This window comes from Macrobrachium rosenbergii, chromosome 30 (genome assembly GCF_040412425.1).
Source record: "Macrobrachium rosenbergii isolate ZJJX-2024 chromosome 30, ASM4041242v1, whole genome shotgun sequence".
Taxonomy (NCBI): Eukaryota; Metazoa; Arthropoda; class Malacostraca; order Decapoda; family Palaemonidae; genus Macrobrachium; species Macrobrachium rosenbergii.
In genome coordinates this window covers 9,229,959-9,236,428 of record NC_089770.1, presented here as the reverse complement: position 1 = coordinate 9,236,428, position 6,470 = coordinate 9,229,959, and positions in this window count along the sequence as shown.

Sequence of the window (6,470 nt, the reverse complement as noted above, 5' to 3'; positions counted from 1 at the left end):
AGGTGTATTGAAGAAGAAACCTGTTGACGTCAGGACACAGATCTAAACTGATATTGCTAGATCGTGTGTAATATTAAATTTTACCTCGGGGTCATCTGAGGTCAATTCAGGCATGCGTTTCTTCTACCAGAAGTTGATGTCTGAGTAATCATAGAACAGGTGTGGTAAGAAACGTTGGGGTTTCTTAAAAACGTCTAAAAAAGAAGAGGAGAGTTTATGAAAGCAAAGTCGCTGGACATCGAAGGGCTGTCCACCCATCTCAACTGTATGACAGTGAAATATTTACGTTTCATACAAATTATAGAATAATGGTGAGAGTAGTCAAGATATATTTCTTACGTATGGAATAAGAATGCGTTGAAAGGGCGAACAACATAGACATACCATGAAAATGTGGCAAGAATGTCAGCACTAGTGAGACTATAGTGCTCTGACATGGGTGATTGATAGAGAAAGAACGGGATTTCGAAGACAATAGGACATTTGAAGTGGTTATAATTCGGAAGCATTTAGAGGGGAAGACTGATAAAGTGCCGGTTAAAGGGTATACAAGAAGTGTTGGAATAAAAGGTCATTAAAATTCAGGAAACAAAAGAGTGCTGGCATGACAGGGGTGAGTGGCATAGCAAAGCATGTGTGCCGGAAGAGGAATGGGTGGACGAGCTGCCCACTTAGCTCTTTGTTTATGCCTTTTAAGTGACATGCAATGGAGATTTGTTGCATAGGATATGCATCCTTGATTCGGTAGTGATGAAAGTGGCATTGACTGGTGCGTTGTATTTTCTTTAGAGCTTCTAACTTCAATATATATATATATATATATATATATATATATATATAAATATGTATATATATATATATATATATATATATATATATATATATATATATATACTTCCCTTACGCCTTTAGCTGCAAGAAAGTGAATTGCAAAAAAAAAAAGAAAGTTTCTAGGGATGGAGGTGCTGATCCCATGCCTTGCTATTGCCTTCTGCTGATGCTGATACCGTTCACACTTGGACTGACCTTGGGCGCAGAACGAGTTTGAACCACGGAACATTTATGAATGTGATCCCATTGTTTACCAATGGGATTTTATGATCCTCATTTCATTATATATACCATATATATATATATATATATATATATATATATATATATATATATATATATATATTTATATGCATATATATATCTATATCAATTCGTTCACAAACTCCATCGGTTCCTCATCGGAGGGGTGGGTAGAGCTCTCGGAGAATTTATTTCTGGTGATAGAAATTCATTTCTCGTCATAATGTGGTTCGGATTCCACAATAAGCTGTAAGTCCCGTTGCTAGGTAACCAGTTGGTTCTTAGCCACGTAAAATAAATCTAATCCTTCGGGCCAGCCCTAGGAGAGCTGTTCATCGGCTCAGTGGTCTGGTTAAACTAAGATATACTTAACCATCTGTTTCTAAGCCTCATCGAGACCCCATTGCATCTCGCACTTTGCACGTTAGACTCTCCAGGTCTTCCCAAATAAGTCTTCTAATGGTCGTCTTTCCTTACGATGCTGCCTGTGTTACTTGAAAGTTCATGGTTAGGACACCATATCCGGCACCATATTTTTACAGCAAACGCAAGTCCTTAATATCCACTGCATTACTCACAAATGCACTATAATTTGCTCTAAGTGCTTAGCATCTTGGTTAACTGTAAAAGTCCAGAAGTCCCTACCAGGCCTCTTTGACCCTTTATTATCCTATCTCGCTAGTAGGCTGCTGTAAGGAACGGCCGCGCTGGCATAAGACCAACTTATTCTGAACCTACCTAGGAAAAATTAAACTAAATTTGAAATATCAGTTTATATAGTGCTATTGATCATGGTCATCCATTACCGTTCAGACCGGACTGTGTGTGTATGTTTGTATATGTGTGTGTGTGCGCTATGTGTGTGTGTGTGCGCGCGCGCGTGTGTGTGTGAGCTTCTGTCTTGGAAATGCCACGGCCAGTGAATAAATGACCAGGTGCGAATGTGCAGTATTTACATCGACAACTGCCGTCCATAATTGACGATTCCGCGTCTTGCTCGGTACCAGCCATAACTCATCTCTCCTCAGGTTTGCACTAGTGTTACGTATGTGCTGTTATCATTTAGTTATTTTCCCAGAATTTCAGTCACACCAAATCTTTATTTTAAAGGATTATTCAGTGGTAGTTGTAGGAATATTTTGTATAGTATAAAATAACGTTATACATATATATATATATATATATATATATATATATATATATATATATATATATATATATATATATATATATATATATATATATATATATATATATATATATATATATGCCGTTTTCCGTTACAAGGATTGGTTCCAGAAAAGAAACAAGATAATGATCACTTTCTCATTCGCGCGATAACTGCTGAATAGTGGATTAACTTATTGCACAAAATAAAACCTTCCACAACTGACGAAGGCTCATCACCAGCATGTCGAACCCTGCTACGTACAGTGGCCTATTCATCTCTATATTGTACCCATGCTCTAGAATCATGGATGATAACGGATTTCTTTACGAATACCTCTTTCATCCTACCCATTTTTCCTCTCTCCAGACAATCCTCATTTATACACTATTACCCACCTTATGATCCTCCATTCTTTCCCTGTGACCAATACACACTAATCTAAAATTTTCCCAACTCCTATTTATTCCCAAATTTCCTATTCATCCTTCTCGAGCTGCATAGGATAAACAAACAATTTATCTCAATAACTTGGGCTTTTAATCATCCACACTTTTCTTGCATTCCCCTAGAAGAGATGGCTCCAGAAGGATAACGCCTTCTGGTTCCACCAATCCTTTCGGCATGAGGTTGCTACCCTCGTGCTCTTTTCCAACCCATGTGTGAACCCCCACAACTGACATTCTACCAGGCACATTATTCACTGCTTAGGTCAACAGAGGGACAACGGGTTTTAACAGAACGTTTCTTTAAAGTTAATTATTATACTCGTAATGATCTGTACCTCAATCTTTATAATATTTTGCCCCAGTGCAAAACGAGGACAGCTCAAGAAGAAGAAGAAGAAGAAGAAGAGGAAGAGAGAGAGAGAGAGAGAGAGAGAGAGAGAGAGAGAGAGAGAGAGAGAGAGAGAGAAACGCTGTGATTCAAGGTGTTTAAGAATATGACTCACATCTGAACCTGAGATGTCCCAGACACTTATACTTTTTCGTGTCAATATAATTTTGTAAGTGATCAGGCGCTTTCTGACAACTCTGGCGAGTTTCCAAATATTAATTTGCTGAGAAAAAAGGTTAAATAGTGATAAAATAATCAAATGTGTTTTTCACTCTCTCTCTTTCTCTATGCTAGGCTTATTCTTTCCGATTAGGCCTAGGGAAGACAAGGTTAGCTGTTCTTAGAATAATATATCAGACGTAGGCTGAATAGTATTAGTCATAGTGTATCAAGTAAAACCAGGTATGAAAAAACATCTATAAGGGCCGTTTGCATGTTTTTTTTTTTCCTCAGGGGAAAGTATTTTGAAATAAACAAATTTGTATTTCCCAGTTGTCTGAATTCATCAGTATATTTCGATGGTTTATTGAAAGTGACCAAATACAGTTGAGTGAAAGAAATTTCTGGATAAAATAAATAAAGAAATATATAAATAAATAAACAAATACAGCAATCAATCATTTCCTGTGGCACCCGATGAACCCACGGCACCACATGCTGCCCTGGGCTAACTCCTGGAGATCTCCCCAACACTCATCTCCTGCTTCCCGCCTCATCGTCCTTAACCACGTCTCCTTTGGCCTACCTCTACCTCTTCTACCAAGGGGCAGCCCACCCCTGTCTTCTTATACACATGACCTAGCCACTTCCAGCGTGAGAATCTAACATACTCATCGACCGGCTGCACCCTTTACTTCTCTAATTCTGTCATTTGATATCTATCCCTCAATTAATTCCTAATATTTTTCTAAGTACGCTATTTTCAAATGCACTAGAATTTGTGTCTAGAGTCACTGTATATGTACCATGACTCATGCCCATAAATTAAAATACTCTAACCGTTACCTTATAAATTCTGATTTTGTATGTACAGAAAAATTGCTATTATTCAAATATTTTAAGCATTCCCATTGCCTGATGAGCCTTTTTTTAATCTACCCATAAATTCTGCTCAGAAACCATCATATCTAAATAAGTTTAAAAAGTTAAACTTATCAACTTTTGCTTTACAGCAAACCTTCAATTAGACAATCCTGAGCATTTTAAAATACTCATATTCATGATTTCAGTTTTTCCACTGTTAATAACCAAACCAACCTTTCGACCTTCACTCACTAGACAATCCAACACACTCTGCATCTATTCTGGTCCCTCGCAGATCAAAACCACATCATCAGCGTAATTCAAGTCAAGAGGTTTCACATTTTCACCCCAGAGCATACCTGCATTCGTTTCTCTTTGAACCCTTCTCATAACGTAATCGACGACGAGTATAAATAGCAGAGGAGACAGAATGCCACCCTGACTCACAAATATATAAATAGGTGAATAAAATGACAGAAGGGAAAAAAATAGCTGCAAGAAAGACGAGAGACAGAAGGATGAAAAATAAAATAGGATGGGAAGGAATGAAATTAGGATGAAGAATAAAGAGGCGGTAGAAAGAAGTAAATGAAAGAAGGAGGATGAAGAAGAGGATTACGAATGAGAGAGATAAAGAGGAAGAAAGAGAGGAAGAGGATAACTAAGAAAATAAAAGGCGGAAGTGGGGGAAGAGTAACAGAAAGAAATGAGAGGAAGAAAGAAAAGGAGATAGGGAAAAAAGGAGGAAAAAGAAGAAAGAAAGGAGGACGAAGGTGAAAAAGGGATATGAGAAAGAAAGAGGAGAAAGTGGCAAGAGAAAAAAAACAAGGAGATAAATACGAAATAGGAGGAGGAGGAAGAAGAACAAGAGAAGAAGGAAGGGAGAAGAAGAAAAGATGACGAGAAGACGAAGGGAAGTAATGAAGAAAGGAGGAAAAAGGCTGAATGTGAAGAAAAAGGTAAAAATATAGACTAAAAAAGCAAAGTTTAATTTTGGCTTATTTATTGTTGTTAAATTAAAGGGTTACTTCGAATTAAAAAAATTAAAGTTTTGTTTTTCCAAAATAAGTGTTTTTAAGTAAACTGTACTTGGTTACATCGAGGGTTTAAACAAGGTACTTGCGTCGTATGATTTTCAGTAAAGGAGTTTTAGATAGTTAAGGAGGTTTAGGTCCCTGTAGCTTTTCAAGTTCTGGAAAAGATTGAGAGAGATGGAAAAGAGAAGGGTTACAAATTTTTTATCTGGCTAAACTAATGCATATAACATCCTTAATTCCTGGTATGAATCTCATAAACATTTACTACCAATAAGTATAGATCTTCCTTTTAAAAAAACGACTGACTCCCTTCAGTTGAGGGATTTTGATAACAATTTTGCGGGTACTTATATCGTCTATTAACAGCAAAGCAATTTGGAGGCAACCTTATAAAGCTATTTTTTTGCATGATTATTGGCGCTGTGCTCTCACGAACATCTCCCCTCCCCCCCCACAAACACCTCGCCCCCAACATCCAACAAAACGACACTAGCGTCAGATAGGCGAAGTTCCAAAACCAACAGATTTTCCAAGCTCTGAGACGAAGGCATAGACCTACGCCGTAGTTTTTTTTTTAAATTTATTTACAAAGTTGAAGTGACGCTTAGGAACAGATCACATAATATTTTCTCTCTCCTTAATTTGTGGTGGACCCTCAGAGTCAGACAAGTATAATCAAAGTAGGCTTATGAAGTAACGTTCGAAAGTTCTGTGTTGCTAGATATCCCATATACTTACATTTTCAAAAGTATGTAATTATATTTTGTCAGAGAATTCTTAATACATACATACGTACATACATACAGCAAAGGTCTAGACCTTGCATACAGCACTGAGGAACGCGTGCTTGAGAATATCACTAAGTCCACGTAGGAAGGTGAGTGAAAACTGGGACTTTGAACAAGTACTTTCGTAGTTTATTATACATTTTCAAGTTCACACTGAATGCAAAAGAACTTGACAGATATTTATATACAAAAAGAGAAGGGAAGGGCGGGGCTACAGTTTGTTAATCTAGGCAGCATGCCTTCGTTGTTTAAAGAACATGCTGCCCAGATTAACAAACTGTAACCCCGCCCCCACCTGTTTTTATGTATAGGCTGTAAATCTCTGTCAGCTGCTTTTGTATTCAGTGTGATTTCCAAAATAGAATAAACTTCAATACTGTTCAAGTCCCGGTTTCACCTTTTTTCTTTAATTCTGTAATCTTTATTGTTTTCACCGACTCTTGTTTTTGATATATGAAAAAAAACAAATATACTGGACTAATATAATCTGACAAAAACATCTTATGAAATATTGTCTAAATTTTTAAATAAGATATACATCAT